Below are 10,852 nucleotides of genomic sequence, written 5' to 3'. Positions count from 1 at the left end.
TCTCCCATTCATCGTACACAATTACTACACGCCGATTCATATAGTCTTCTATTGTTGTGTGTACATGTCAAAGCTACGGGGAACGAACGGGCGGCAATGGGTTACTACCTTTTTTTATTTTTTCACGAGTATGTAATCTCATTTAAGGTTTTTTACGTGCTTTATTCCGTAGTGAATAGATGTTGCATTTTAGGAATGCTGTAAATCAACCAAGTGAAGCAGCTTTTTGTTTGCAATGGTAAGACTACTGACTGTTTTTTTACATAATCATGTTGAAGCCAAACGGGTGCGGGTGGTTGCGTTAGATCGAATGTCCGTCATGACTTGCATTGGCATTGCGGCCATCAAATTATGAGTTTTCATATTGATTTTTGTGATCGACATCATTCAATAATCATAGTGCACGTGGTTTAAACTTTGGTAAAACAAAAAGTTAACCATGGTTTAATAACCACTGTTCTTATGCTATCATACAAGGTTCCATGGTTAGAAATTCTAGAATATGGTTTTTCTGCACTCTATATCTGATCAGCAATGAACCACGGTTGAAACCATTGTTAAAATAACCACTTTTTCAACCGTGGGTAAACAAAAGTTAAACCACGGTTTTATAACCACTGTTCTTATGAGCTATCATACAACCATGGTGAAAATCATGGCTTTTTAACCGCCTCTTCACTATCATGAAACCACGGTTCGTAGAACCAATCAATGTTTCATAACCATCCTTTGCACATCACACTATGATAAAACCATGGTTCAAATCTTGGTGTAGCTATGACCATTGTTTTCCTTGCTAAAATGGAATTTGAACGATTGTTTAAAACCGTTGTTTTCACACTTTTGTCACCACTGTTAAAGTCATGGTTACTAGTATATAGCCTAACCATCATTTTTTAACTATGATAAAACCATGGTTAATAGCCATCGTTTTCAACCTTTGTAAAACGAAAGTTAAACCATGGTATTATAACTAGTGTTTTTGTGCTATCATAAAACCACGGTTAAAATCATGGTTTTATAACTATTGTTTTTACACTATCATAAAACCATAATGAAATCATGGTTTTATAACGATGGTTTTCAACCTTAGTAGAACGAGAGTTACACCATGGTTTCCTAACCATTGTTTTTATACCGTACTATTGTGAAACCATGGTTACAACCATTGTTATATTATTATGTTATTTTTACCAAAGTAGAACGATAGTCTTGTTGTGGTTTTCTCACCATTGTTTTTTTAATTTCTTAAAACTGTGGTATAACGATATGATGGTTATATAACCATGGCTCTAACAGTGGTTTAATGAAAGTGTTTTAAAACCATGGTTAAAAAATTATCGTTTTTAACCATGGTTTTAAAACACTTTCATTAAACCACTGTTAGAGCCATGGTTATATAACCATCATTTTGTAACTATGATAAAACCATGGTTAATATCATGGTTAATACCCATCATTTTTAACCTTCGTAAAACGAAAGTTTAACCATGGTATTATAACTAGTGTTTTTGTGCTATCATAATACCATGGTTAAAATCATGGTTTTATTACTATCTTTTTTACACTAACATAAAACCATGATGAAATCATGGTTTAATAACGATGGTTTTCAACCTTAGTAGAACGAGAGTTACACCATGGTTTCCTAACCATTGTTTTTATACTATTGTGAAACCATGGTTACAACCATTGTTATATTATTATGTTATTTTTACCAAAGTAGAACGATAGTCTTGTTGTGGTTTTCTCGCCATTGTTTTTTTAATTTCTTAAAACTTTGGTATAACGATGATTTTTTAACCATGGTTTTAAAACACTTTCATTAAACCACTGTTATAGCCGTGGTTATATAACCATCATTTTTTAACTATGATAAAACCATGGTTAATATCATGGTTAATACCCATCATTTTTAACCTTTGTAAAACGAAAGTTTAACCATGGTATTATAACTAGTGTTTTTGTGCTATCATAATACCATGGTTAAAATCATGGTTTTATTACTATCTTTTTTACACTATCATAAAACCATGATGAAATCATGGTTTAATAACGATGGTTTTCAACCTTGGTAGAACGAGAGTTACACCATGGTTTCCTAACCATTGTTTTTATACTATTGTGAAACCATGGTTACAACCATTGTTATATTATTATGTTATTTTTACCAAAGTAGAACGATAGTTTTGTCGTGGTTTTCTCACCATTGTTTTTTTAATTTCTTAAAACTGTGGTACAACAATGATTTTTTCACCATGGTTTTAAAACCGTCGTAAAATGAAAGTTTTATCATGTTATCATAACTATGGTATTTTAACAATGGTATTACCACACTTTCGCCACACATTTACCATGGATATGAATTAAAAATCATGGACTACCATCGATCCATTGTAAAACCGTCCATAACCATGGTTATACCATAGTTACGGTTGTAAAACCATGGTTTTTTTTTATAAGGGCAGAAAAAAACAAAAGGAACGCGTGTCGATTCCCATATTTTGCCATATGCAAGTACCTCCTTTAGTCTAATGAAAATTGCTTTAGATTAATGGTTCAGACCTATTAACCAGATTTCTTTTTGTTTTCATGGGAGATGTGCAAAAAGCACTAGAAAGTTCACCTGTTAACAAACATAATTCAATAGATTAATAAGACAAGTTTATTCGCAGCCAATTTTACTGATATACAACATTCATCTCACGAACAGAAAAATGGATTCTTTAATCCCTAATTAAACAATCCCACAGAAAAGGCAAGACATATCATCAACAGTTTGCCAGAATAGTACGAAAAGTGTTATACACTTCTGGGATTGAAATTTCCCCAGATTACATCATAAATGTGTTTACAAGATATTTGTTGCTGCCAGTAGGCCTAATTACCAGCAGTTGCGCCCGGTGCGCCCCCATCCCTTAATTCCCAAAGCGAAAAAAGTACAGCTACAAACGGCAGTTTTTGGACTGTAAAATGTCAAAATTTCACGCTCGCTCGCTTCGCTCGCTCGCATTGAATCGTCATGCCATTCTCCTGATGTTGCTGCCGGGTAATTGCCAGCAGTTGCGCCCGGTGCGCCCCCCCCCCTTATTTTTCAAAGCGAAAAAAATATAGCTACAAACGGCAGTTTGGGGACTGTAAGATGTCAAAATTTTCAAGCTCGCTCGAATCAGGGAGGTGGGAAGAGAAACACCTCCCTGCTCGCATTTAATCGATATGATTGTCATTCTCCTGATGTTGCTGCCAGTAATTGCCAGCAGTTGCGCCCGGTGCGCCCCCACCCCCTTCATTTCCTAAGCGAAAAAATATAGCTGCAAACTGCCGTTTTGGGACTGCACAATGTCAAAATTTTCAAGCTCGCTTGCTTCGCTCGCTCGCATTTAATCGTCATGCCATTCTCCCGATGTTGCTGCCGAGTAATTACCAGCAGTTGCGCCCGGTGCGTCCCCCCCCCCCCTTATTTTTCAAAGCGAAAAATATATAGCTACAAACGGCAGTTTTGGGACTGTGAAATGTCAAAATTTTCAAGCTCGCTCGCATTTAATCCTTATGTCACTCTTCTGATGTTGCTTCCGGTAATTGTCAGCAGTTGCGCCCGGTGCACCCCACCCCCCTTAATTTCCTAAGCGAAAAAATATAGCTACAAACTGCCGTTTTGGGACTGTACAATGTCAAAATTTCAAGCTCGCTTGCTTCGCTCGCTCGCATTTAATCGCTATGCTATTCTCCTGGTGTTGCTGCCGAGTAATTGCCAGCAGTTGCTCCCGGTGCCCCCCCCCTTAATTTTCAAAGCGAAAGAATGTAGCTACAAAAAGCAGTTTTGGGACTGTAAAATGTCAAAATTTTCAAGCTCGCTCGTTTCGCTCGCTCGCATTTAATCGTCATGCCATGCTATGCTATTCTCCTGATGTTGCTGCCAGCAGTTGCGCCCGGTGCGCCCCCACCCCCTTCATTTCCTAAGCGAAAAAAGTACAGCTACAAACGGTAGTTTTTGGACTGTAAAATGTCAAAATTTTCAAGCTCGCTCGCTTCGCTCGCTCGCATTTAATCGTCATGCCTTTCTCCCGATGTTGCTGCCGAGTAATTACCAGCAGTTGCGCCCGGTGCCACCCCCCTTATTTTTCAAAGCGAAAAAGATATAGCTACAAACGGCAGTTTTGGGACTGTGAAATGTCAAAATTTTCAAGCTCGCTCGCATTTAATCCTTATGTCACTCTTCTGATGTTGCTGCCAGTAATTGTCAGCAGTTGCGCCCGGTGCACCCCCACCCCCCTTAATTTCCTAAGCGAAAAAATATAGCTACAAACTGCCGTTTTGGGACTGTACAATGTCAAAATTTCAAGCTCGCTTGCTTCGCTCGCTCGCGTTAATTGCTATGCTATTCTCCTGATGTTGCTGCCGAGTAATTGCCAACAGTTGCTCCCGGCGCCCCCCCCCCCTTAATTTTCTAAGCGAAAAAGGTACAGCTACAAAAAGCAGTTTTGGGACTGTAAAATGTCAAAATTTTCAAGCTCGCTCGCTTCGCTCGCTCGCATTTAATCGTCATGCCATTCTCCTGATGTTGCTGCCGAGTAATTACCAGCAGTTGCGCCCGGTGCCCCCCCCCCCTTATTTTTCAAAGCGAAAAAGATATAGCTACAAACGGCAGTTTTTGGACTGTGAAATGTCAAAATTTTCAAGCTCGCTCGCATATAATCTTTATGTCATTCTCCTGATGTTGCTGCCAGTAATTGCCAGCAGTTGCGCCCGGTGCGCCCCACCCCCCTTAATTTCTTAAGCGAAAAAATATAGCTACAAACTGCCATTTTGGGACTGTACAATGTCAAAATTTTCAAGCTCGCTTGCTTCGCTCGCTCGCGTTAATCGCTATGCTATTCTCCTGATGTTGCTGCCGAGTAATTGCAAGCGAAAAAATGTAGCCACAAAAAGCAGTTTGGGGACTGTAAAATGTCAAAATTTTCAAGCTCGCTCGCTTCGCTCGCTCGCATTTAATCGTTATGTCATTCTCCTGATGATATTAAATTGCCAGCAAATGCGCCTGGTGCGCCCCCCCCCCTTAATTTCCAAAGCGAAAAAAATATATAGCTACAAACGGCCGCTTTTGGACTGTACAATGTCAAAATTCATGATCGCGTTCATGATCTTCAGTGTAAGAATTAAGACAAGAAGTTTCTCTAAATGATACCATTTTATAGGCAAAATTGTTCAATAATAATCTACATAAAATGTACTGCTGCCTTAAACATGTTGGACTGTTTCAAGTCGATAGAACACGCAAAAAAAAAAAATGAATCAAATTGCACCATTTACAACATCAATATGCAAAAAGTTCTCACACACCCTCCCCCCTCGCTCGCATCTCTCCCTCGCATCTAACCGCTCTCCCTAAGATCAAATCCTGGCTACGCCGGTGATAGCCCCACTATTTAGTAGGTCTTCACAGTGATGTCGCACAGGCGGAGCAAGAGCTGAAATACCACGATGTAGTCATTCAATTATGTATGAATATTTCTTTTTCTTACTTGTTTTTTTTTTATAGGAAAAAGATCCCAAATTTTACCAAAAGTGTGCACCAGATCGCTGAATTTGAGGTCTGAAAATGCCAAATTTTCCTCGTGTGCATGGCAGGGGGAAACCCCCCTCCCACACCCTCCCCCAGGCCGCTCCGCTCCCTCGCACAGATATTCAAACTCAAAGTCCCTCCCCTACCCCCCATCATTAAAACGGAACGATGCCCCTGTGATGATTGCTTCACTGACTTAAATCTAGAAAATTAAAGAATACAATTAATAGCTACAGGAAAATATCTACTGCGTTATTCAAGAAATGGATGCTAGTATCCTTATTATCATTTTATTGAATTTAGTTGGGCATTATTCAGGGCTGCGCTACGTTTTTGAAAGGGGGGGGGGGCAAAATCGCCTGTCAGTCAAGAAGAAAGAACATCAAAAGACAAGAGAAACAACAACAAAAAATTCTTCATACTTTTAAGGTCTGATTCTCCGCCGAAAGTCGGCTGACAAGAAAAAACAAACAAACAAAAACAAGAACAAAAAGTCGTCATATTTTTGCTGCCACTTCCCTCCCACTTTGCATGGAAAAGAGTGGGACATTTGATCCCTGTAAAGTGTGTGTGTGTGTGTGTGGGGGGGGGGGGGGGGCAAAGCTCCCCCCCCCCCCCCCCCCCCCAGGGCTGCGCCGGTCCGGTTATGGGCTTGTAATCGTGGTGATGGTGACTATCGCCAATCATCCCCCCCACTCCTCAGTACGGATTTACGCCGTTGGTCTATAGCTGTTTGTTTTTGCTTCTTTTGTAGTAGTTTATCTGTTTAACAAATGGTGTAAGCTTAATGTACTTTGGAATGAGATCTTTGACTTAGAGCCTACTGAAATGTCTCATTCCTCCGACAAATCGTCATCCCGATCGAAGCAACGACTTCCATACGCGTGTATGCATGCACGACTTTGGCGGCTGCTCGAGGGTCAAATTACGTTAAATATTTTTGAATATGGACAGAACAGTAGGAGCAGAAGCATTGATTTTGAAAACCAGCAAGATCATTACAAACTGTCGATATACTCCTGGAAAAAACGGCTACGGTGGGTCGAGCAACGTGTTATGTAAAATTCATGTGAGGAAAATCGGCAAAGGGGAGGGTGCAAAAGGTAAACATGGATCTGGACGTGTAAACAAGTTGAGCGAGATGGTCATTTCCTAAGTGTTTTACATCCATATTGTTGACAACGAAAAAGGGGAAATTGGTGAAAAGATGACATGAATCAAATTATGAAATGGGAATTCGACGTGCATGGATAAATGCGGTATGAATCATAGTATTATTCAAAACAGAACTTTTTTTTTTATTGACTGAATTTGAATGTTTAAAGTTCGAGATTGTGTGCCTATAAATGAAACTGAAATGGGTTACTTGGGACAAAATTATTGCACGTCTGTCCAGCTGGCGCAAAATTGAGTGCCAACTTTGCGTCGTGAAATTGAATGAATCTCTCTCTAAAATTGAATGCAATAGAATCTAGAACCTCGCACTTTCGTTGATGTGTTCTCTCGTGTTGCCTCTACAATACGGCTGCACTCAATCGACATTATGGTTTCACTCTCCCTTAAAGGGACTGTACAGTATAGTACTGGTTGAGGTGAGGATTCATCCATGTAACATTTTTAGGTGAAATAATGACAAACCTCTTATGAAATATGAAAGAGCATGTAATTTCAAGAAGGATTCAACGCTTATTTGATGAAAATTAGCCTTGAAATGGCCGAGATATAAAAAAAAAAACCAAACACACACACACACACAAAAAAAAAAACGATCCTAATAAAATTGACAGTCCACGTCTTTCATTAGGGTCTGTGTGTTTTTCCTCTTTTTTTTCATAACCCGATTTTCATCAAATAAACTTTTGCTCTTTAACATTTCATAGAGTGGTTTAAAATACATGTATCTCGCAAGACGTTACAAGCTGAATCCTCACCTCAACCAATAATGTACAGTTCCTTTAACATGGCTTTTCTGGGGATGGGGGGGGGGGGGGGGGGTAATGACTGAGTACAATAGGCGGCCGTTATAAACAGGTGGCCGCTATGCAATGTTTGACTGTACATGCATCTCCCTCAATTCCAAACAGTGAATGCAACACACAGCTACACTATATCAGATAATGGACGAAGCATGCTACATATTTTGCAAAAGGCTCATTTTATTGAAAAAATAAAAGAAAACATACAAAATACAAACCATCTGGTGTGAGAAATTGAAAAACGACTGGTAAACCATTGCAAAGATGCAATACATTTACAATCCCACACAATCATAATTATATAAGTATAACCTCATTACATGTTTAAGGAAATCAGATACATGTACTAAACAAAACCCTCCTATAGCAAGGTGAATTTGCAGATACAAACTGTAATTCCTAATTCTTCATATTTCTTTATTTAGTACCCTGATATACATGTAGTAAGAAACCTAATGCAGTATACAAGTGTGCTAGTACAGTGTACCCAGATAAATGTTACGGGTTTTACGTCATCATCATAAAGAGTTTCCCTTGTACACAGCAGTGAACCCTGTAGATGGCACCATTAAACTCCATCACTGGTAACAATACAATGTATATTAACTAAGTAACCCTCTCCCCGCCATCATTTTAGAATACTATTTGGGTAGTATGAAAACAAGTTCCATGTCACATTACATAACTCTGGATATAATTAAAAAAAACAAAAACACAAACAGTACAGTGCACTCCCATTATAACGGACACGGTTATAACGAAATTCCGGTTACAACAAAGTAAAAATTCAGGCCGCAACATCATCATCATCGCTATGTTCTTTTATTGTTTATTTGTTCCGTTTGTAACGAAATTTCGATATAACGAAAGAAAACTGCTGGTCCCCGAGGACTTCGTTATAACAGGAGTTCACTGTATTGGCGTTTGTAAACATAACAACAATGGCAACAAGCACAACCAGACTTCCCAACCTTTCTGAATGATAAATAGCAATGATTTTGCTCAAAATAAGAAAACAAAAATAGGAGAGAAAGAGCAGTTTCCACTGGAGTGTATAGCAAAATCATCAGGGGGAGGGGGAGGGGTGGTCAGATGTTCACATTTCAATATTAGCAGCATTTTTTTTTTCCAGGCATTTTCATGGCGCATTCAACAATGAAAAACTGTCCATGCCAAACTCAAACATGAATACAGAATACCTGCAGTATAAACCAGTGATCTCTATACAAAATATCTGGATTCTCATCAGAGTCAGAATTTTTAGTGGTGTCATGTATAAAACCATCGTCAAAAGTGATATGAAAAAACATCAATCACATCTATAGCAACAGCTACTTGGTTTCTACCAAATGTGTCTCCATGGTGATTGTCAAACTTGAACTACGTTGTATTGTCATTGTGGTGACACGGTTATCAAAAAATATGGTAGTTATCTTTCACCTTTACATACAGCTATAATACTATCATATTCACATCCATCACCCAATATCAGGTCATCAGCCGAGACAAAACAAAAACTTGATTGCCATGGACTACACATAAGACTAAGTATCTTCCACTGAACACAACCATAATCTTTGATTGAACCATTAGATGTTCATACCCATCGCCTCAACTTAGAATATCTGATGAGACAATGAATGTGTTACTTGTGGATTTCTATGAATACTTTCCACATTATACAAACACAATCTTTGCTTGAGTCATGTATCAAACCCACCACTCAAAATAAGAATATCTAATGACATACAAGGCATAATGACCAAATAATGACCCAATAATTATCTCGTAATGACCACAGAATCTAGGGGTTTGTTGCATGAAGAGTTACGACTGAACTTATGCTTGATTTATCATGCCAGTGAATTGAGCGCAAGATCAATATTGATCATATAAGTCTGTATCACAAATATCACTTATGCTTGATTTAAATCACATGCTTCTTGGCAGATGAAGTGTTACATTTTTAGAGCAATCTTTATGAAAAAAAAAAAACAAAAACACCCTAGATATTTTATCTCTATTCTGGCAACAGTAGCAGCATAAATGACTCTTTAATCATGCTTGATTTTAAAAGCATAAGTTTCAAAGCAGATCAAGTGTTAGATCATTGGATCAATCTTTATGAAAAATGCCCATATATTTTATCTCTACTCTAGTGACAGTAGCAGCATAAATGACTCTCTTTATGTAATGATGGTAAATTCATCAATGTCACGTGAAGTAGACCGCGGCCTCCACACGCTTTTGGTATCACATTAAAATTCGGTTGGGTTTCAGTTCTGCAATGGCATTAAAACCATCAAGCGAACCCTACACCAGTCTGCATAGGGTCCATGTGTGTAAGCGGCAACTTCTCCTATAAAACTGGATTCTTCAATCAATCAGACCAGCCTGCCAAGTTGGTACAAAAAGAAAGTAAGACAAGATTCTTGAAGGACCTGACATTCAGCACTGAAGTGTACTATAATGAAATTTCTATATTGACATCAGAGAGATGAATGAAAATGAAACATGGGATATTATCACCTACTACTGTATCTGTCATGTATCTTATCAGGTTCCACTTTCACTTTGAAGATCAATTTATTTCCCTACAGCTTAGACAAATGCTCTCAAACAATAAGGCAGTCCAGACGTATCTCATGTGCACATTGGTACAAATGATCATCCTTTTTTGTTTTTTCTCAGTTGGTTACTACTAGTATTTGGTTGGCACTTCACTCATTTCAAAGCGACATCCAGATTATATGAATAACAAAATATTAAATCACAGAGAATAACAAACTATTAAATCACAAATGCTTACACCTCCAACTGAATCCTAACACCAACAGGTCTGCTACTACATAATGACCTTTTTCTGCTCATGCGAAGACTGGAATCCCAAACTGGCTTATTACCCCAAGGTAGCAAATACGTGTAAATATCACAACAGATCCGTAGGATTCTGTTGAAAAAAGCTTACTTTTAAGCCGATGACAATTGGGTAAATCTATAAAGAGACAACTAGCTGAACTGACAGAATTATTTAGATACACAGTGATGAACTGGCGAGGCTTCCTTCCTGATTTGGGTGCTGTCACACTGTCCCTTAAAGTACAAGTTCACCTTCATTAACATAAGGATTGAGAGAATGTAGCAATATTAGCAGAACATAACATTGAAAGTTTGAGGAAAATCGGACTATCCATTCAAAAGCTATGAATTTTTGAAGTTTTTGTGCAGTCACCGCTGGATGAGAAGACTACTGCAGTGTATGATGTCACATGCGTACAACAATATAAGGAAAATATAAAGAGAATTTCACAAA

Source organism: Diadema setosum, chromosome 3 (genome assembly GCF_964275005.1).
Source record: "Diadema setosum chromosome 3, eeDiaSeto1, whole genome shotgun sequence".
Taxonomy (NCBI): Eukaryota; Metazoa; Echinodermata; class Echinoidea; order Diadematoida; family Diadematidae; genus Diadema; species Diadema setosum.
The sequence above is the reverse complement of the archived record's forward strand: the minus strand, read 5'-3'. Positions refer to the sequence as shown.